Source organism: Myxocyprinus asiaticus, chromosome 7 (genome assembly GCF_019703515.2).
Source record: "Myxocyprinus asiaticus isolate MX2 ecotype Aquarium Trade chromosome 7, UBuf_Myxa_2, whole genome shotgun sequence".
Taxonomy (NCBI): Eukaryota; Metazoa; Chordata; class Actinopteri; order Cypriniformes; family Catostomidae; genus Myxocyprinus; species Myxocyprinus asiaticus.
Window position 1 is genome coordinate 27,200,456 of NC_059350.1, and position 23,117 is coordinate 27,223,572.

At 38.6% G+C, this 23,117-nt stretch overlaps 1 pseudogene; it reads right to left on the reverse strand.

Annotated features, from left to right (window-relative positions):
• Positions 1-7,526: 7,526 nt before the first annotated feature.
• Positions 7,527-23,057, reverse strand: LOC127443745 (ubiquitin-conjugating enzyme E2 A-like; annotated as a pseudogene).
• Positions 23,058-23,117: the final 60 nt, after the last annotated feature.

The following is a 23,117-nucleotide window of genomic DNA, read 5'->3' on the forward strand; positions in this document are numbered from 1 at the left end:
GATTACTGTGTTGGAAACTAAATTCTCTGAGTTGGTTACAAAAATCAGGGATGTCGAGAGATGGATCGATTATCTGGAGTCATCGGAGAGGGAATTAGCTGCTAATCCGCTAGCGAACAAAGTGGATTTGCAATGCGTTTGGGAAAAACTGGAGGATTTGGAGAATCGTAATCGGCGAAACAACGTCCGAATTGTTGGAATTCCTGAGCATGAGGAGGGCCGAGATATGGTAAAATTCCTAGACAATCTCTTCCCGAGTCTGCTCGATATAACAGGCCATAAGCTGGAAATAGAGCGAGCTCACAGAGTTCCGGCTCGCAGATCCGCTGAGGGAGACAGACTCCGATCAATTCTGGCCAAATTTCTGAGATCATCCGATAAAGATCTCATGTTATGTGAGGCGAGGAACAAAGGAAAGCTGTCTTGGAAGAATCACAGCATTTTCTTGTTCCCGGACTTTGCGAATTCGAGAGAAACGTGATTAGTTCAAGGAATGCACGAAACTCTTACATCAAAGGAAGATCACTTTTGCACTGATGTTCCCGGCCAAACTAAGAATAGAAACTAAGGATGGCTACAAAATATTTACATGCCCACAGCAAGCATTGTCTTTCATAGAGACAATGGGGAGAGTAAACCATTTGGTGATTTTCATATGGCCCCCGAGTGAGCTGTCTCACTGTACATACACTTGACTGTCTGAGGAAGCTGGGCACCATTTTTGTTTCTTTTTGTGTTGGTTCCTCCTAGTGGCTGGAGTTTGTTTTGTGGAATAACACTCCTTCAAGAAACTTTTGCATCGACGAAGGGTCGCTTTTACACTGAAGTTCCCGGCCAAATTGAGAACAGATACTAAGTATGGCTGCAAAATATCTACATACCCACAACAAGCGATGTCTTTCATAAAATCAATGGACTGAGAATGTCATGGTGTGTTTCTCACGGCCTCCAAGTGAGCTTGTCTCGCTGATCATACACTTGATCGTCCGAGGAAACTGGGCACCTGTTTTGTTTCTTTTTGTGCTGATTCCGCCTGGTGGCTGTTTTGTGGAGTAACACTCCTTCGGGACAGTTGTGGATGAGTCTGCCCATTCTTTGTGCTTATGCCTCCTGTTGGCTGGAGTATTTTCTGTAGGACATTGGAAGGATTAGGTCATCTGCTGCACTCATGAACAGCCGGCTCACTGAACATTTGTTTGACTGTCCGAGGGAACAGAGCGGATATATATATATATATATATATATATATATATATATATATATATATATATATATATATATATATATTGTTGTTGTTGTTGTTTTTTTTTTTTTTGTGCTGGTTCCGCTAGCAGCTGGAGTTTGTTTTGTGGAGGAACACACCTTCGATACAGTTTTGTGAATGAATCTACGCGTTCTTTGTGTTTATTCTGCCTATTGGCTGGAGTTTGTTTTATAGATTATTTTCTATTATGTAACTGTCTCGTAGAATTTGTATAGAAAACCGGACTTGAGCAATCCGATGGCAAAGTTGTCCCAGGGACTCTCGTAGACGTACATGGACTGTTTGAGTTTAGAGGGATGGACGACAGTTGGCGCTGTTGTGCGTGGTGTTAATGCACACGTTTTACTTTTTTCTGTTTGTTTGGTTCGGGGGGAAGTTTGGGGTTTGACTGTTGCACTAATGTTGGAATGTGGTCTTTATAATTTTATTTTTGACACACAATCTATTTTTTCTGATATGTCAAAATGTCACATGTTAATATGAGTGGATTATCTCTCTCCACGTGGAATGTGAATGGGTTGCGGCACCTCATAAAAAGAAGGAAGGTTATTTCTCTTCTTGAATGTAAGAAATATGATATAGTGTTTCTTTAAGAAACGCATCTTTCCCAGCAGGAAGCTGAAAAATCTGGGAAGATATGGGGTGGACATGTTTCATTTAGTGCTGGCTCAAGTAAGAGCAGGGGAGTCATTACATTGATAAGTAAGCATCTACAATTCAAATGTCTCAAACAGATTAAAGATAAATTAGGAAGAGTCATTATTATTTTAGCAGAAATTCAGGAGCAAAGGTTTTGGCTAATATTTACGTACCTAACGCTGATGATCAGGGCCTTTTCATAGATCTTGAAGGGATGTTGCAAGCCACTGGCACCCCTCTTGATATAATATTGGGAGGAGACTTTAATCTTTTGATGGATTCCGTCCTTGATCATAGTGAAGCAAAAGTGTGCAAGCCCCCTAAAGCAACAGTGACGCTTAAAAGAATGTGTAAAAATCTTGGTCTTACAGATATTTGGAGTCTCTTAAACCCATCTGAGAGGGACTATACATTTTTTTCATCAGTCCATAAGATTTATTCTGGAATAGATTTTTTCTTGATATCCAAGTCCCTCATTTCATCTGTTGTTGATTGCTCAATTGGAAACATCTTAGTCTCGGATCATGCCCTGGTGAGTTTAGAGGTGTTGCCACATACAGAGAAAAATAAATCATATAGTTGGTGCTTTAATGTAACCCTTTTGCAAAATCCTGATTTCCAACAAATGTTAAAGGCTGAAAACAATGTTTATATGGAGACCAACTGGTCCTCAGTATCCTCTGTGGGCGTGGCTTGGGAGGCACTTAAGGCGGTTCTTAGGGGCAGATCATACATTATGCCTCATTCATCAAAAAATCCAAAGCACGAGAACTCGTGGAGTTGGAAGGGAATATTAAAAATGCTGAGGCAGAGCTGAAGTGTAGAATGTCGTCTGATGGCCTCAGAGATTGACCCAACTGATCCAGTTAGATGTTAAAATTTTGTAAAAAATTTTGTCTAACCGATTAAGTTATGACATCTCTGTGTGGTCAGTGGCGAATGATCAGACTCTGGTCGCTGCCATCTCACTTGACGCTGAAAAGGCGTTTGATATGGTAGAATGGGATCATCTTTTAAAGATTTTGGAAATATACAGGTTCGGGAAGACTTTTATTGGATGGATTAAGGTACTTTATAGACACCCGATAGCGGAGGTACAAACAAATGGATTAATTTCAGATTATTTTACTCTGGACAGGGGCACCCGGCAGGGTTGCTCTCTTTCCCCATTATTGTTCTGTCTTGCTCTGGAACCATTAGCAGCCACGATAAGAAGGGAAGATGATTTTCCAGGGGTGATGGCGGGAGGTGTGGCACATAAGCTTTTGCTTTATGCAGATGATATTTTTTTATTCGTTTCCGACCCCACAGAACTATTAATTCATTTTCTAATTTCGCAGGATACAGAGTCAGTTGGTCTAAATCCGAAGCTTTGGCTCAGACAGCATACTGCCCAGTAACGGCTTTTCAGCCGGGTGCTTTCCAGTGGCCCAAACAGGGCATTAAATATTTGGGCATTTTATTCCCAGCAAATTTGTCTAATTTAGTTAGAGTTCATTTTGACCCCTTAACAAAAATGTTTTCGAGCGATGTGGGCAGGTGGGCTTCATTACATTTATCTATGATTTGTAAGGTTAATGTTATTAAAATGAATTGTATTCCAAAATTCAACTACCTGCTACAATCTCTCCCTGTAGATGTCCCCCTCTTGTAGGTGCTACTGGTTGTTTAGATCAGTGTTACTATCAGAAATAATTAATAAATATTTCTTATTAATTATTAATTAATAGTTAAATTAAATAATATAATCTAACTCATTAAAGCCTCATGCCTCACACCTCGCACAACCATTAATGTTGTGCACTACGTTCAGGAGCGGGTTTGGTTATTAGCAATAATCAATAATTATCAAAGATAATTATTAATTATTAAAATCAAATAGAACATTGATGAGAATCAGTGTTAGCTTTTTAATCCTTTAAATCAACAATCATCAAAGATAACCATAAATTATCAAATTCAACCGAATATTAATTATTATCAAAGATAATCATTAACTATTAAAATCAATGAAACATTGATTAGAATTAACACTAGCTTATTGATCCTTCAAATTCAACAATCAAAGATAATTATCAATTATCAAAAATCAATAGAATATTAATAAGGATTAATATCGCCGGGGCACCATCCTGGAATCAGGGACTAATAACCAGACAGTATAACAGTCTCAATATTAGATTGTTCTCTTAGGAAAATCGATATCTGGAGTACATCGACCTTCAAAAAACAAAAAAAACAATGAAGGCTTGAATCCAAGCACTGACATCCCTTTGCCAGCCTTTGACACAGGTGTATGCAAAACAAGCCAAAGCACTTCTCTTTGAAATATAACAAAGTTTATTGATGCAGTAATATCAATTAATAATCAATACAATGCAGCCAATAAACTTTCGACTTACAACTCAAACTAAACAGTGACATGATTAGATATGGTAACCAAAATAAGTCTAGAACACATGAGAGGAAGGTATGTGTGTGTGTGAATGGGTGTGTGTGTGTGTGTAAGGAGTGACGCGCACAAAATGGCGGATGTGACTCTCGTGGAGAGTACGTCACGCGAGATTTTCGGCCAAAGAATATGGCCGCGAATGTGGGCGGAGAGAAGCCGGTTAATTGCGTCTGCCGGTTTACCACATGTCTCCTCTTGTACGATAGCTTAGGGACAAAGCTGAGCTTTATCATTAAGTTATCTACTAGCCAAAAGTGTGTGCGGGAATGTTTGTGAGGGGTCAAGTGTGTGTGTGTGTGGTTAGTACAAGAGAGAGAGCGAATAAAGTGGAGGCACCAAAGCCGGTTTCGTGATCGTGGGAGAGAAAGCAGCTGTTAGTTTATCACTCAGAGATGCGGTGAACGGCTCGTAAACCATCCCGCGGTCTTTGGTTCTTTAATGGATAAACTCAATGTGCCGGTCTCACCCGCGATGGCAGAAATACACAAAAGTCCAACGTGGTTGGACTACAACACAGCAAATATCTCATTCATGATAACAGTATGTTACAGTAATACCTTAAGTATTATTAGCAGCAATGAGCGGACTCTGTGGTCCATAAACTGTACAAGCAATAACCTTGATACACAAGAATAACACACTATAATATTCTATCTCTGCCCAGACGTAAACCTCTTACTTGAATCGCATGAGGACGCAGGTAGAATGTGTGTTCATCCATCGTTTGAATCTGACTCCTTTCCTCGAGGCTCGGGTGATGACAGGAGGCCGTTTCCTCGCTCTGTCAGCGGGCAGTACGGCTGCTGATTCTCGGCGGGCTGGCGGAGAAATCAGCGACGTCGACTTGGTTGAAGAGGGAAAAGAAATCTTCTTTCTTCACTTCTGCAGGCAAACGGATGAAGATTCAGATTGCTCGGCGGTCTCCTTTGGATCCGTTAGAGTGTTCGGTGGAACACAGAGTAATCTCAACTCATCCAGCGAGATGGAGATTGAATGTCCACAGTTTCAAGTCATACGTTACTTCCTTGTGCCATGAGGCTACACCTGAGAACAGTGATGAGCTGCGTCTACACACGGCAAGCAAAGTTGCTGGAAGCGATGCCCAGATGGATCTCAGAGGTATTTCTACTCCCAATGACATCATGGTTGAGGGCCATTCTGTCGTGGGCCTCATCCAATAGGAGTTGAGAGTTCACTCCTTTGGAATTTCACACACAGGTGCAAAGTGAGCAAGGCTTCTTGGGATTTGTAGTCTGTTTTGGACTCCCTTTGTTTGATTTTGGTGCAGTTTTTATCAGTTAGATTTATGACTGTGTGTAGGCCTCGGTCAGGCTTACAACTGTGTTAGGCCTGCCTTTGTCTTATATCTGAATACATGAGGCCCAACACTCTTTTATTTCAAGCAATTTGATAGCATAGCGAAGTCCTTCATTTGGCATGGTAAGCGTCTCAGATTACATTTCAATAAATGACATAGGCCGGTTTACAAAGGTGGGCTAGGCCTACCCAAGATTTTGTTTTATTATTATGCATTCAGTCTCAGACATTTGGCTCATTGGTTGCTTTCAACTGAGAGAGCCCCTACCTGGTTTGGTATTGAACAGGAAGGTCTTGCCCCTATTTTGCCATTGCAAAGCCTTTCTATTAAACTAACCGGAGAAGTCACACCCCATTCTCTCGCATTTGAACATGTTATGGACAAAAGTGTCCAGAGTGGTTCATTCATACATTTATTTAAATGTTGCCTCGAGCATATGGCTAAACCCAAAATTACATATGAATAAGTCCCCTTTCTGCTGGTCAGAGTGGATTGAGAGGGAGGTTAATACACTTGGTGACCTATATGAGAGCGGAGTGTTGAGATCGTTTGAAAATATGGTTCAACATTTCAGGATTCCCAGATCTCAGTTCTTTAGGTATTTACAGCTGCGCCACTTGCTCTGTACTATTTTTGAGAGTAATATACACCCCCTGAAGGGGCAGATACTCTAGAAGTGGTGATTACTGCTTTTGGAAAAGGTCATGAGGCATCAGTGTATTACTCCCTGTAAATTTAGAGTCTGGGGGACGGAGCTTCAACTTCTCTCAAGAGATTATGGGAGAAAGATTTAAACTTGGTATTGGAGGAGGGAGTAAGGGCTAGGATTCTAAAAGATGTCAAGTCTACATCTAGAGATGCAAGGGTGCGTCTGATGCAATTTAAGATTTTACATCGATTCTATTGGACCCTCTTCTAGATTGTATAGGCTTGGTCTTAAAGACACACCCACCTGCTGGTGATGCCAATCAGAAGACGGGGACACAACCCATGTTTTTTGGTAGTTTGTTAAGATCCAAGAATTTTGGTTGAGGGTTCAGAGCTTTATGTGTGACGGCTTGGACACTCAATTTTCATTTTGCCCCAGACTCTGTATCTTAGGTGATGGGGCGGTCATTAATATTGGGGATAGACACTTAAAACATTGGGTCCTTGCCGGAGTTATGATCGGCAGACGGATCATCCTCAGGGGATGGAAGTTGGCTGGGGCACCCTCGTTTGGGGAGTGGTGCGGGGAGATGGGCGGGGTGGTGGCATTCGAGGAGGTGATTTATAGAAGGCTGGGAAAATGGGATTTGTTTGACAGGAAGTGGTGTGGATATTTGGCTTTTTTGGAGGGTTCTCGGGGAGGGGCAGTGGAGAGTGATTTGTAGTTTAGATGTGTATGTGCATTCTTGTTGTTTTTTGAAAGTAGACTTTATTTTTAATGTTTTTTTATTTTTATGTTCTAATTGTTGGTGACCACTGTAGTGCGTGTTTGTGTTGGGTGGGGGGAATGTTCGGGGGAGGGGCTTAATGTATATAATTTGACTCCGTATTTTATGTTGTGTTTGTTTTATAAATGGAATCAATAAAAATTGTTAGTAACAAAAAAAATGGCCTTTGCATATATCATCATCTAGCCCAGGTATTTAGCCTAACATCATGTATGGTCACTTTTTTTTTTTTTTTTTTTTAAAGAAAGTGACCAGGTGATATAGGCTAAGCATAAGTTGTCCAAGGAAAAAAGGGACGCATCTTAAGTAAAGTGCTTTTGTACTGTATGAGAGTTGTATGGGAGGCAGAAAGAAAAAACTCACAATTCACTAAACTACACTATAATCACACAAAGTTCTGTGCTCTCTATTGTAAGGTCAGCTGTCCCTCCAGCTCTGCTTTACAATAGCTAAGACAAGCTTCTCATACTCCCATTTGTTTTCCTGGTAGAGCTGAGCCACCTGGCTGTTTGCTGGACTGTTAGGGTTTGGTTCATCAAGCAAAGACTGAGGAAAGAATAAACAGAAAAAATATGAAATAACGCTGATCAAGTTGCATCTTGATATCTGTTGACACTCACTGTAAACAAATAAGTAACTGGGTAAGGTTGCACCAGCCATTCACAAGGTCTTTTGTAAAAATCTGGAGGTAAAGTTCACAATAGGGGGTGAGTAACTATTAGTTAGTTTGTAATTAACTTAATTTTTCATTTGGTTGCACCATTTGTTTTTAAGGCAAGACTTATCTAGTAAGCAGCATTCACATTTATAAATCGAAGAATCAATGAATTTCAGTGTTATCTTGTGATGGTGTGTGTTTTAAACTTGTTATGCCTCACTTATAACTGTCAACAGTAATTATATTTCCATTAAAATATAATACATAAATGATCATTACATATAAATGTCCTATCTAAAATGAATCAGGGGCAGTTAATAAATACTAATAAAACTAACTGGAAAATATGACATTTATTCAGTTTAATACACTTTTTAGTGTTGAAGCCTGGAATGCACAAGTGATACCGGGCAACATACACTGGACTGTGCACCGTTCAGAGACGCTAAGTCAGAACATTTTATTTCTCGTAAATGTAAACGTGTAAATGTTAGGGCTGGGCCTAACTTTCTTTACGAGAAAGAACATTTTCTGATTAGCGGCTCTAAACGGTGCACAGTCCAGTGTATGTCGCCCGGTATCACTTAGCGACGATATAAAGTGTCAGTCGACAGAGATTTTGGTATATCGTGTATATCGCGTATGTAAATATCCATGTGCTCAGTGTGATCATATCTATCAGTGGGCATGCTTCACGTGAAACTGAAACCAGGCTTGAGCAGGGAATGAATTCAATGGTTATTTGCCCACGCTGGTTTAATGCAAGATTCACTAAGAATTATGCAGATCAGGCACAGCCACAAACGCGCCCACAAACTCGTGGCTGATTCATTGGAATTCAGATTTTGCAGGCCAGTTCTGAGCGCTCTACAGCAAAGGTTGCAGAAGTCCACCGTGATATGACTGATACACTCTGCCGGGACAGTGTCACTGTGATCCAGACATCTGGATCATCTCTTTAACATGCCGAGGTGTACTTGACTACACCGCACATCTGTACGTCTCCATCATTTGATGAATTTTTGCTGATGTGATCAAAAGAAAAGTTAAGAAAATGAAGAGTTTGTTATTAAAACGGGTGCGGCATCTGGTTCACAAAACCTGATACAGATAAAAAAACAAAACAATTAAATCGGCAAACTGTTGCGCGACAATAATCACTTGTGGTAATACAAACAATCTGTTTTAACACCTTAAAAAGAAGCACACTAAAGAATATTACGGAAGCCAAAAGATGCACTCTGCATTTATTCCTTCTTTTTTAATCCTTTTTTTTTTTTTTTTTTTTGTTGCAAGAAGTGTTTATAAATATATTTAAAATTTATTTAACTGCAAGACGTGTTATTTTCATTGTGTATTTGTTTGACTAAAATTATGTAATATTTTCTTTGTTACTTTGCTTTGAAAAGATCGTCAGTTTCTTGAGGAAAGTTAATAATAATACTGGTCAACAACATATCAGACTGAAATGTGGCATAATGTGAAATTGAGAATTATGGTAAGGTTGAGTGTTTATTTTATTTTTAACTTTGTCAAGTTCTAAATAAAGAGAATAGGAAATAGTTTTCATTTAAAAAGTATTTATTTCACTGACTAGATTTTCCAAAAATAGGCATTACAATGTGATTATTTATTATGTTAACCGATTTTTATTGGTTTTCCAGAAGAAGAAAAAAAAATACTATATTGCGATATATATCATTATTGTGATATAAAATTAATCATATCGTGATATACGATTTTGGACATATAGCCCACCCCTAGTATATGTCAACATTCATCATATACTATGTGTCATGTGTATTTTGTTGATTCATGTCTTTTATTTTGAAAAGTTTAGTTCCTGTTCCCTTGTCATGTGATTTCATGTTTTTCCTCCATGTTCATGTGTCATGTTTTCATTGGTTTATTGTTTAATTATCTTGTTATCAGTTCTGTCTGTTCTTTGGTTTATGTTCTCCCATGTCTTGTATTTAAGCCTCATGTTTTCCATTGTGTCTTGGTCAAGTATTGAATGAATGTGAATGTGTATGTGCATAGTCAAGTCATGTTTACAGTCAAGTCATGTTTATAGTCAAGCCATAGTCAAGTCCATGTTCATGTTCATGTTTTATGTTTCACGTTTGTAGTTAGGGTTATTGGTTATCACGTTTGTAAATAAACTACACTTGGGTTCTTCATCTTCACGTCATCGTCATTGCCAGCAGCCAGCATTCGTTACACTATGTCTAAAGGATTGAATTCTGTCATGCAAAACATAATATTATTTATGTAATCCAATCGGTTTCATTCCAATCATTATTCCTGGTCAGAGGCTTCCTTAAATAAATTTAGGCCTAGATGATACGTGAAGTTACATTTCAACTAAGTTTAATGGTGTAACACTGAGATATTTATTAACTTATGCACATGGGCCCCCCAGGATTGTATCACCTGGGGTTTATATTTCAATAATGACTAGCTGACAGGGAGTACGGCGACGCCATGCGAAGGGCAGACGTGTGAGAGACAGCTCTGCGCACTTTGCAAATTTTTTTTTATTATTTTCATGATATAATCCGGTGAAATTCGATACACCCAGTTACACATTTACTGTTTGAGGTAAACATGGCAAAGAAGTCAAAATCCTCGGGCTCTGGAGATTAAAAGACACTTACGGGTTCAAGATGAAAGCCCAGACAGGCCTGTGGACCGGGGACTCGATTTGGATGGCGCGGCGGGATAAGGAATCCAGCGTCAATTGTCCAACATGTCAGTGATGCTGACGAAGGTACTTGCGGACTTGGAGGATCTCGCTGTAATACGTCCATCGATTACGGCGTTGGAAAAAGTATTCTCTGAGCTAGTCACAAGAGTGACAGATGTTGAAAAACGAATCGATTTTTTGGAGTCATCAGAGAGGGAATTAGCCACTAATCCGCCCGTGACCAAAGTTGATTTGGAATGTGTTCTTGAAAAGCTTGAAGATCTTGAGAATAGAAGCCACAGGGATAACATTCGAATTGTTGGAATTCCTGAGCATGAGGAGGGCAGAGATATGGTGAAATTCCTAGAGGAGCTTTTCCTGCTCGACATAACAGGCCACAAGCTGGAAATCGAGCGAGCTCACAGAGTCCCAGCTCACAGATCTGCTAAGGGAGGAAGGCCAAATTTTCGATCGATTCTGGCCAAATTTTTTAGATCATCCAATAAAGATCTCGTGTTGTGCCAGGTGAGGAGCAAAGGAAAGCTTTCTTGGAAGAATTACAATATTTTCTTGTTCCCGGACTTTGCGAACTCAAGAGAAACGCGATCGGTTTAGGGAATGCAAGAAACTCTTACATCAGTGGAAGATCACTTTTGCTCTGATGTTTCCAGTCAGACTGAGAATAAACACCAAGGACGGCAGCAAAGTATTTACATGTCCCAATCAGGCAATGTCTTTTATTGAAACAATGGGTGAGTAACCATTGGGTGTTTTTCTTGTGAGTGGATTGACTCACTGTACATACTCTGGCTTTTGGAGGAAGCTGGGCACCATTTTTGTTTCCTTTTGCATTGGCTCCGCCAAGTGGTTGGAGTTTGTTTTGTTTTGCGGATTAACACTTTTCCTTAAAGAAATTTTTGCATTGACGGAAGATCACTTTTACAATGAACGGATGACCGCAAAATATCTACATGCCCACACAAAGGATGTCTTTTATAAAGTTGGCGGACTGTGTAAATCATGGGATATACTTTTATGTGGCCTCCGAGTGAATTGACTCTTGACTATCCGAGGAACCGGGATGCACGTTTCGTTTCCTTTTGTGCTGGTTCCACCTAGCGGTTGGAGCTTGTTTTGTTAAATAACATTACTTCGGGACAGTTATGGACGAATCTGTCAGTTCCTTGTGCTTATGCCTCCTGTTGGCTGGAGTATGATTTGTGGAGTATTTTCGTGGGACATTGGAATGATTATGTCATCTGCTGCACTCATCAGCTGGCTCACTGAAGATTCGTTTTTCTGACCGAGGAAACTGAACAGCTTTATATCGGCTGGAATTTGTTTTGTGAAGGAACACACCTTCTAGACAGTTCTGTGAATGAATCTACACGTTCTTTGTGTTTATTCTGCCTATTGGCTGGGGTTTGTTTTACAAAATATTTGATGTTATGTAATTTTGCCTTACAAATTTGTGAGGCAAAATTGAGCAATCCGATGGCAAAGTTGTCACGGGGGCTCTCGTAGGCGTACATGGACTCTGAGTTTAAAGGGATTGATGCCGGTTGGCGCTTTCGTGTGGAGTTAATGTGCACGTTTTTCTTTTTTCTGTTTGTTTTGTTCGGGGGACAATTCGGGGTTTTATTGTTGCATTAATGTTGAAATGTGGTCTCCATAATTTTGTTTTTGGCACACAATTTATTTTTTCTTTTATATCAAAATGTCAAATGTTAATATGAGTGTACTATCTCTCTCCACATGGAATGTGAATGGGTTGGGGCACCCCATAAAAAGAAGGAAGGTAATTTATTTTCTTAAACGTAAGAAATATGATATAGTCTTTCTTCAAGAAACGCATCTTTCCCCGCAGGAAGCTGAAAAATTTGGGAAGATATGGGGTGGACATATTTTCTTTAGTGTTGGCTCAAGTAAGAGCAAGGGAGTCATTATATTGGTAAATAAACCTTTACAAAGTTTAATGATAAATTAGGAAGAGCCATTATTGTTTTAGCAGAAATCCAGGGGGAAAGTCTGATTTTGGGTAATATTTACACACCTAACGCTGATGATCAGGGCTTTTTTATAGATCTTGAAGGGATGTTGCAAGCCGCTGGCACCCCTCATGATATAATATTGGGAGGAGACTTTAATCTTTTGATGGACTCAGTCCTTGATCATAGTGAAGCAAAAGTGTGCAAGCCCCCTAGAGCAACATTGACGCTTCACAGGATGTGTAAAAATCTTGGTCTTACAGATATTTGGAGACTTTTGAACCCATCTGGTAGAGACTATACATTTTTTTCATCAGTCCATAAGATTTATTCTAGAATAGATTTTTTTTTATATCCAAATCCCTCATTTCATCTGTTGTTGATTGCTCAATTGGAAACATTTTAGTCTCGGATCACGCCCTGGTGAGTTTAGAGGTGTTGCCATATATAGAGAAAAAGAAATCATCTAGTTGCCGCCTTAATGTATCCCTTTTGTAAAATCCTGATTTCCAACAAATGTTAAAGACTGAAATCAGTGTTTATATGGAGACCAACTGGTCCTCAGTATCCTCTGTGGCCATGGCTTGGGAGGCACTTAAGGCGTTTTTTAGGGGTCGGATCATACAGTATGCCTTAATCATCAAAAAATCCAAAGCATGAGAACTCGTGGAGTTGGAAGGAAATATTAAAAGTGCCGAGGCAGAGCTGAAGCACCGTATGTCATCTGATGGCCTCAGAGAATTGACCCGATTGAAATATAGATATAATACTATTTTGCCTCAGAAAGTGGAGTTTTGGTTATTCAGGGCAAGACAGTCATACTTTGAGTCGGGGGACAAAGCAGGGAAGCTTTTGGCTAGATATATAATGCAGAGAGAGTCTTTTTCTACCATTCCCTCAGTGAAATCTGCTGGTGGTGAAATATTTACCTCAGCCACTGATATTAATAATGCCTTTAAAGAATTATATCTTGATCTAGTTCCACGTCTTTTTCTACTGATGAAGATATTAGAAACTTTGTGGAACCATTAGATCTTCCTAAACTGAAGACTGAGCAAAAAAACGCTCTTGATTCTGAGATAACCTTGGAGGAGCTTGACAAGGTTATTAAGTCCCTACCTACTGGCAAGGCTCCAGGGCCAGATGGTTTTGCCGCAGAATTTTCAGATCCTATGCTACAGAACTGGCTCCACTTTTATTAGAAGTTTATACTGAATCATTAAAGAATGGAAAACTTACCCCAACCATGACACAAGCCCAGATCAGTTGGATTCTTAAAAAGGACAAAGATCCAAGAGAGTATAAAAGTTTCCGTCCAATCTCCCTGATCCAACTAGATGTAAAAATTTTGTCAAAAAATTTGGCTAATCGATTAAGTAAGGTTATGACATCTCTTATATATATATAGATCAGGTAGGGTTTATTCGGGGCCGCAACTCTTCTGATAACATCAGGCGTCTCATCAATATCATGTGGTCAGTAGCAAATGATCAGTCTCCAGTCGCTGCCATCTCACTTGATGCCGAAAAAGCGTTTGATATGGTAGAATGGGATTATCTTTTTACGATTTTGGAAATGTATGGGTTCGGGAGTACATTTATTGGTTGGATTAAGATACTTTATAAACACCCTGTAGCAGCGGTACAAACAAATGGATTAATTTCAGATTATTTTACTCTGAATAGGGTCACTTGGCAGGATTGCCCTCTTTCCCCATTATTGTTCTGTCTTGCCCTGGAACCATTAGCAGCCACAATAAGAAAGGAGGATGATTTTCCAGGGGTGATTGCGGGAGGTGTGGCGCATAAGCTTCTGCTTTACGCAGATGATATTTTATTATCTGTCTCTGACCCTACTAGATCTATGCCTTGCCTCCACAGAATTATTAATTCCTTTTCCAAGTTCTCAGGATACAAAGTCAATTGGTCTAAATCCGAAGCTTTTTCTTTGACAGCGTACTGTCCAGTAACGGCCTTCCAGTGGCCCAAACAGGGCATTAAGTATTTGGGAATTTTATTCCCAGCAAATTTGTCTGATTTAGTCAGAGTTAATTTTGATCCCTTTTTATGATTAACATTTTTATTTATTAAAACACAGGAAAACAAAACATAATTATAAATACACAAAATCAACTTTTAACACCCACTACCACCTCTCCTCCTCACCAACCCCACCCCAAACCTCAACAAACATCCATGTGGTCTTAGAAGAACACATATAAAAGAATACAAAAACAAAAACCAAACAACTAAATAGGAAAAAAAAGAAAAAAATTATTATTAATAAACAAATACATAATCTCTTAATAGAAGTTAAAGCTCCATCCCCCATACTCTGAATTAACAGGGAGTAGTACACTGATGCCTCATGACCTTTTCCAAAAGCTGCAATCACCTCTCCCAAAGCATCTGCCTCCTTAGGTACACTCATATTAACATTTGACATTTTGATATAGTAGAAAAAATAAATTGTGTGTCAAAAACAAAATTATACAGACCACATTCCCCATTAGTGAAACAATCAAACCCCGAACTTCCCCCCGAACAAAACAAACAGAAAAAAGAAAAACGTGCGCATTAACCCCGCACATGAAAGCGCCAACCGGTGATGATCCCTCTAAACTCAAAAGGTCCTTGAACGCCCCCCAAGAGCCCCCATGACCACTTTGCCATCGGATTGCTCAATTTAGGCAAAATTACATAACAGAAAATACTTTGTAAAATAAACCCCAGCCAGTAGGAAGAATGAACACAAAGAATGTGTAGATTCATTCACAGAACTGTCTCAAAGGTGTGATCTTTCACAAAACAAATTCCAGCTGATTTAAAACCATTCAGATATGTTCAGTGAGCCGGCTGTTATGAGTTCAACGGATGACGTAATCATTCCAATGTTTAGGCATTGGAATGAAAAAACAGATTAATCCACAGCTGTTCCAAAGGAGTGTTATTCAAAAGAACAAGCTCCAGCCGCTAGGCGGAACCAATACAAAAAGAAACAAAACCGGCATCCCGGTTCCCCGGATGGTCGAGTCAATTCGGAGGCTGCATAAAAGGAAACGTTTAAGGAAAAGTGTTATTCACAAAACAAGCTCCAGCCGCTCGGCGGAGCTAACGCAAAAAGAAAAAAGAAACCAGAATGACGCCCAGCTTCCTCAAAAGTGAGTTGACCCACTCACATGAGAAACACCCAATGGTTTACTCACCAAAAGAATTTGCCTGATTGGGACATGTAAATACTTTGCGACCGACCTTCGTTTCTATTCTCAGTTTGGCCGGAAACATCAGAGCAAAAGTGATCTTTCGCTGATGTAAGAGTTTCTTACATTCCTTGAACCGATCACATTTCTCTCGTCGAACTCACAAAGTCTGGGAATAAGAAAATATTATGGTTCTTCCAAGAAAGCTTCCCTTTGCTCCTCGCCTGGCGCAACACAAGATCTTTATCGGATGATCTCAGAAATCTGGCCAGAATCGATCTGGGCCTATCTCCCTTAGCAAATCTGTGAGCTGGGTCTCTGTGAGCTCGCTCGATTTCCAGCTTGTGGCCTGTTATGTCAAGCAGACTCGGGAAAAGCTCGTCTAGGAGTTTCACCATATCTCTTCCCTCCTCATGCTCAGGAATTCCAACAATTCGAACGTTATTCCTGCGGCTTCTATTCTCAAGATCTTCAAGCTTTTCAAGGAGATGTTCCAAATCAACTTTGGTCGCGGGCGGATTAGCGGTTAATTCCCTCTCCGAAGATTCCAGAAAATCGATTCGTCTCTCAACATCAGCCACTCTTGTAACTATCTCAGAGAAGTTTAATTTCCATCGCCGTAATCGATCAACGTATTACAGCGAGATCCTCCAAGTCAAGTCCCCGGTCTGTAGGCCTGTCGGGGCTTTCATCCTGAACATGTAAGTGTCTTTTAATGTCTCCAGAGCCTGAGGATTTTGACTTCTTTGCCATGTTTTGCCTCAAAGAGCAAATGTTTAACTGGGTGTATCAAATTTCACCAGATTATAACAAAAAGAAAAAAAAATTTAGCAAAGTTCACAGAGCTCGTCGCTCACACGTCTGCTTCTTGCATGGCATCACGTGACCCCACAATTTTGATCCCTTAATAAAAAGGTTTTCGAATGATGTGGACAGGTGGGCTTCATTACACTTATCGATGATTGGGAAGGTTAATGTAATTAAAATGAATTGTATTCCAAAATTCAACTACCTGTTACAATCTCTCCCTATAGATGTCCCCCTCTCTTATTTCAAGCAATTTGATAGCATAGCGAAGTCCTTCATTTGGAATGGTAAGCGTGCCAGGTTAAATTTCAATAAGTTACATAGGCCGATTGACAAAGGTGGGTTAGGCCTACCCAAGATTTTTTTATTATTATGCATTTGGTCTCAGACATTTGGCTCATTGGTCGCTTCCACCTGAGAGAGCCCCTCCCTGGTTTCTTATTGAACAAGAAGTTCTTGCCCCTATTTTGCCATTGCAAATCCTTTCGATCAAACTAACTGGAGAAGTTAAGTCACACGCCGTTATTTCGCATTTGCACGTGGTTTGGACTAAAGTGTCCAGAGTGTTTAAATCGGACCTTTATTTAAATGTTGCCTCAAGCATATGGCTGAACCCTAAATTACATATTAATAAGTCCCCTTTCTGTTGGTCAGAGTGGATTGGGAGGGGGGTTGCTACACTCGGTGACCTATATGAGAGTGGAGCAGTGAGATCTTTTGATAATTTGGTTCAACATTTTAAGATTCTCAGATCCCAGTTCTTTGGGTTTTTGCAGCTGCGCCACCTGCTCTGTACTGTTTTTGGGAGTGGTGTACACCCCCCTAAAGCGGCAGATACTTTGGAAATGGTGATTACTGCTTATGGGAAAGGTCAAGAAGCTTCTGTGTATTACTCCCTGTTAATTCAGAGTCTGGGGGATGGAGCTTCATGTTCTCTCAAGAGATTATGGGAGAAAGATTTAAACTTGGTACTGGAGGAGGGAGAGTGGGCTAGGATCCTAAAAAGCATCAGTTCTGCATCTAAAGATGCAAGGATCTGTCTGATGCAATTTAAGATTTTGCATCGGTTCTACTGGACCCCCTCTAGATTGTATAGGCTTGGTCTTAAAGACTCACTATCCTGCTGGCGATGCCAGTCAGAAGACAGGGACACAACCCATGTTTTTTGGGGTTGTATGAAGATTCAGGAATTTTGGTTGAGGATCCAGCATTTTGTGTATGACGTACTGGACACTCAGTTTTCATTTTGTCCCAGACTTTGTATTTTGGGTGATGGAGGGGTCCTGAATATAGGAGATAAATAAAAGAAAAGCTGGGTCCTAACCAGCGTGATGATTGGCAGACAGCTAATCTTTAGGGGTTGGAAGTATATACATATATACAGTTGTGCTCAAAAGTTTGCATACCCTGGCAGAAATTGTGAAATTTTGGCATTGATTTTGAAAATTTGACTGATCATGCAAAAAAACTGTCTTTTATTTAAGGATAGTGATCATATGAAGCCATTTATCATCACATAGTTGTTTGGCTCCTTTTAAAATCATAATGGTAACAGAAATCACCCAAATGGCCCTGATCAAAAGTATACATACCCTTGAGTGTTTGGCCTTGTTACAGACACACAGGGTGACACACACAGGTTTAAATGGCAATTAAAGGTTAATTTCCCACACCTGTGGCTTTTAAATTGCAATTAGTGTCTGGTGGTAAGCCAAGGTGGTTGTTTCTGCCAGGGTATGCAAATTTTGAGCACAACTGTATATACATATACATACATATACAAACATACATATATACACACACACACACACACACACACATATATATATATATATATATATATATATATATATATATATATATATATATATATATATATATATATATATATATATATATATACTATATATATATATATATATATATATATACATATATACATATTACACATACACACATACATACATACATATACACACATAATAATCATACTATGTTACACTACTCTCTCCACACCCCACCCGAGAGCCCTCTAAAAACTCCAAATACCTGCCCTATTTCCATATAAACATATACAAGCCACCCCATCTTCCCGATGACACCTCCTCCTAAGCTGCCACCCTCCCCACCTCCGTGCACCACTCTGGATATGGGGGCGCACCAGCTGACCTCCAACCCCTCAAAATAACCTGCCTGGCGATCATCACACAGGTCAGAACCCAGTTCTCTATATGGCCATCCCCCACATCGATGATCGCCCCATCGCCCAAAACACAAAGTCTGGGGTAAAATGAAACCCGAGTGCCAACCACGTCGCACAAAAAATTCTGAACCTTCAACTAGAATTTCTGGATCTCAACACACCACCAAAAAACACGGGCCATGTCTCCATCCTCCGATTGGCATCTCCAGCAGGTGGGTGTGTCTTTAAAACCAAGCCAATACAGTCTAGAGGGGGTCCAATAAATCTATGCAAAATTTTGAATTGTATAAGATGCACTCTTGCATCTCTAGATGCAGACTTAACATTTTTAAGAATCTTAGCCCACACTCCTTCCTCCAATGCCAAGCTGAAATCTTTCTCCCAAACTCTCTTGAGAGAATGGACTCAGAATGTTGTGGATTTGGACAGTAAAATGAGATTGGAATTTGAAAATACACAATAATAACCTTGATCAGGTGATTACAAAATAATCACGACAGGCCTAATCGAAATTAATCAAATAAATGAATATTTGCTGTGAAAGGCCCCAAAATAAAAATAACTTATAATGTTCAATAATTATATTTAAATAATTACAAATGTGTAACATAATTCAAATACATTACATTATTTTGCAAATGAGTAAAACCTTGGTTAGGAAATACAAAAATTGGCTTTAAAGGGCAATGTATTATAAATAATTGTATTTAAATTATTAGTGTAATAAATACAATAATTCAGATAATTAAAATAAATTACATTATTTTGCTGATGTGTAAATCATTGATTAGAAAAAATAAAAATTGGCTTTAGAGGGCAATATATTGTTTATTTCCATTTCATTGAACATAAGTCTATCATTGGCCTACTGTCCACAGCAATCCATTTAGCAATATAATTCGTCAATCTGTCTGATGTAGACTTATTATAAGGGATTTTATAATGATGCACCCATGTACACATGCATCAGATGGACACATTTGGAACGTCTCTCTCTTTGGTTGCATCGCGTCATAAACAGAATTTTTAAACATAGTTTGAAACTTTGAAAAACATGTCTCGAATCCCCTGCATTCGAAGTTGCGCTTTGTCCAGTTGTGTTTGAACACAACAACGAGTCCTCATCTTGCGCTGTCTGCCGTCAATAAGTGTGGTTTGTTGCCTGTACAGCTGGAGTTGCACTTACTGCCCCCTGAAGGCTGACACTTGTAAAAACACAAGGTAGTACAGTACTTCAAGCTTGAATTGCTCTGATTAGAAAGAAAATTCCATATTACGGTCCTATTTAAAAACAAAAAAAATTGAACATTATTTTTTTATATAATTAATCGCACTGTATTAACATGTTAAATTGACACTTTTAAAAAATATATATAATATTTAATAAAATATACATGCACATGACATTGATATTATTGAATATTATTTTATAAGCATAACTGAAGAAACCACAGAGAGACAGAACATGTACACAGCTATGTATGAATCGTAGGTTTCCAAGATGAGTGGCCGGTCAGTTATAGTGTTGCCATAAATGATGGTAATTACTACTGCTGAATTCTGCCATTGACCAATCAGAATAAAGTATTCCAGTGAGCTATGTAATAAGCTAAGTTATCAAAAAGGGGTTAAATAGCATCACCGCTACAATGCTTTATCTGGATTGAGGTGATAATTGATGACACGTCGTAAGTTGGACTCCAGTGTTTTTGTAGGATCTGAATACACTGAATTATCAATGAAAAATAAAATGGTGGTTAAATGGACAGTTCACCCAAAAATTAAAATTCTCTCATAATTTTCTCACCGTCATGCAATCTCAGATATGTATGACTTTCTCTTCTGTTGAACACAAACATATATTTTTAAAGAATATTTGGCTTTGTGGGTCCATACAATGCAAGTGAATGGTGACAAAAAAAATTAAGCTCCAAAAGGACAAAGTCAGCATAAAAGTAATGCACTTGACTCCAGTGGTTAAATCCATGTCTTCAGAAGAAAAGGTGCAAGATAACCTTTCAGTTTAAGGCGGATGGTGTTGCCACCAACTATAAATCTCTACTTTCACTTTCACATTCTTGAAATTGCATTTTTGTGCATATCAACAACTACTGGGTAGGGAGGAGAATTTATAGTAAAAACAGACTTAAATATTGATCTGTTTCTCACCCACATCTATCATATCGCTTCTAAATATACAGTATATGGATTTAACCACTGGAGCCGTATGGATTACTTTTATGCTGCCTTTATGTGCATTTTGGAGCATCAAAATGTTGGTCACCATTCACTTGCATTGTATGGACCTACAGAGCTGAAATATTCTTCTAAAAATCTTTGAATTCAGCAGAAAAAAAAAGAAAAAAAGTCATACACATCTAAGATGGCATGACGGTGAGTAAATGATGAGAGAATTTTCATTTTCATCAGTGGTTATCTCTTGAAGTTATGGGCAGCAGATTTAATTTTCAAAACTGCTCTATTAATTATCTTGAATGTCAAAAGGCAAACAAGTTTTTCTCCATATGAATTATACATTATATGAAACAAAATCTTACCATTAGGATGATTTTTTTTAAATTTATTAATTTTTTTTTTTTTTTTTTTTTTTAGATAAATCTGACTGTGGGTGGTTTGTTTGGGTATTCCTCTGTGAATTCTACAGTCACTTTGAATGTACCTAAAGAAAACAAATTATTACATGCAAGCGAAAATAAATAGTGACACCCATTGGTCCCATTGTAATGTTTATATTTACCATCTTCAAAAGGAGTTCCTTCTGGTCTGAGAAAGAACAAAAGCAAAACATATAGGTTAGTCAGATTTGGGCTACCACAATCACTTCATCATTTGCTTTCAGTTTCACTTTGTGCACACAGCAGGTACCGGTTAATAATTACAAATGGTCAAGTCACAAACACCAAATTTGTGAACTCTATGTCATGACAATATTGGCTTATGCCATTTGGAGAAGTATTCAAGCATGACTGGAATTTCTCGGGTTTCAGAGGAACGATGATAAAAGTGGTTTTCAAACTGTGATCTAGGGGACTGCAATGGGATGCTAGGTGGTGCGCAAAAGATTTAAAAGTAAAAAGAGCTGAATTTAAAATGTTTCTCTTTAGATCTATCTATTTATCTCTCTTTCAAAATGTGGATAGAATAAAGACATGCTGTTTCCCAGATAATGTTTTAATAATTTATTTTGGCCACAGTTCAATGACAATATAAAAGCCAGTTATTTATTTCATTTTGAAAACAACATGTTGTCTTTATAATATCACAAAATGTTTCTCTCACAGAATAAATGGAACTGTATACATGAAAACATACAGATGCCTTTATATTTTAGGAAGGGCATCCCTCGACAGGGGTTCATCATCATATTTGGGGGTTCTTGGAATCAAAAAGTGTGAAAGCCCCAAAACAAAACTGTTCCCAAGAGTACTTACCCAAATAAAACTGCATTCCATACCATGATATTGTTTTCTGACAGAGCCCCCTTACACCAGCAGGAGGATCTTCTTGAAGTCTGTTCAATCAAAATAAATAAGTGAAATAACTCACATTAAAGAAACAAAGGCCAAAATAAACACAAAACGAAGACTATTACTTGTCTTCATTTTTGCAAACGACATTTAAATTGCTTAAATGCTTACTTAAATGCCAATGTCGATACGAGAAGAAGAAGAAAAAAAAAAGAAAAAGAAAAAAAAAAACTTTCAGCCATCAAAATAGTTTAGTTCATGTTTCTCTCTATATGATGCATCCGGGCGCAGTAAACAAGAGCTCTCCCAATATTTCTTGAGGATTCACCTTTTAAAATCCCTCATGAGTCGCCTTTGTGCTGGAGTAGACATTGATATGAGGACAGAGGCGTCAGGTGAAAATGTCTGTGATATAATATGTCGTTAAAATCTCCAGCAATATGTGCTTTCTTCCTTTTCTCCAAGGCTCCCCAAGTTGAATCAGAGAAACAGCTTCTGGAGTAAATCCACACTAAAATAACATATCTAAAGGTGACATTTCTTATGAGTTTGTGGGTAATTGTTGTTAATAAACAATTAAATAAAATAGTTAACCATGGTTTTACTAAAGTAATATTGTTAAGTAACCATATTTTTATTTATATTTATCTGAAACGATGGTTTTACTACAATAATATTGTAGTAGTAACCATGGTTAATTGTGTGGTAACTATGGCTTAACTAAATACTGTGGATAAACTAGTTATTGTAGTGAAACCATGGTTAATCTTTGTAAGGTATTTGCCTTTTTAATAATGTACAGATTGCCTTTCACAAGCAACATTTAGCATCTAAATGACATAGAAATGTAATGGTCATAATTTATGAAGGGATTAAAATGCTGTCATATTTAATAAATCAGACCTGTGTCTTACTTATGTGTCCCGTTGTGATCCCCCATTTTCAAGGTCTAAAATCGAACATCCGTCTGTTGTGGGCA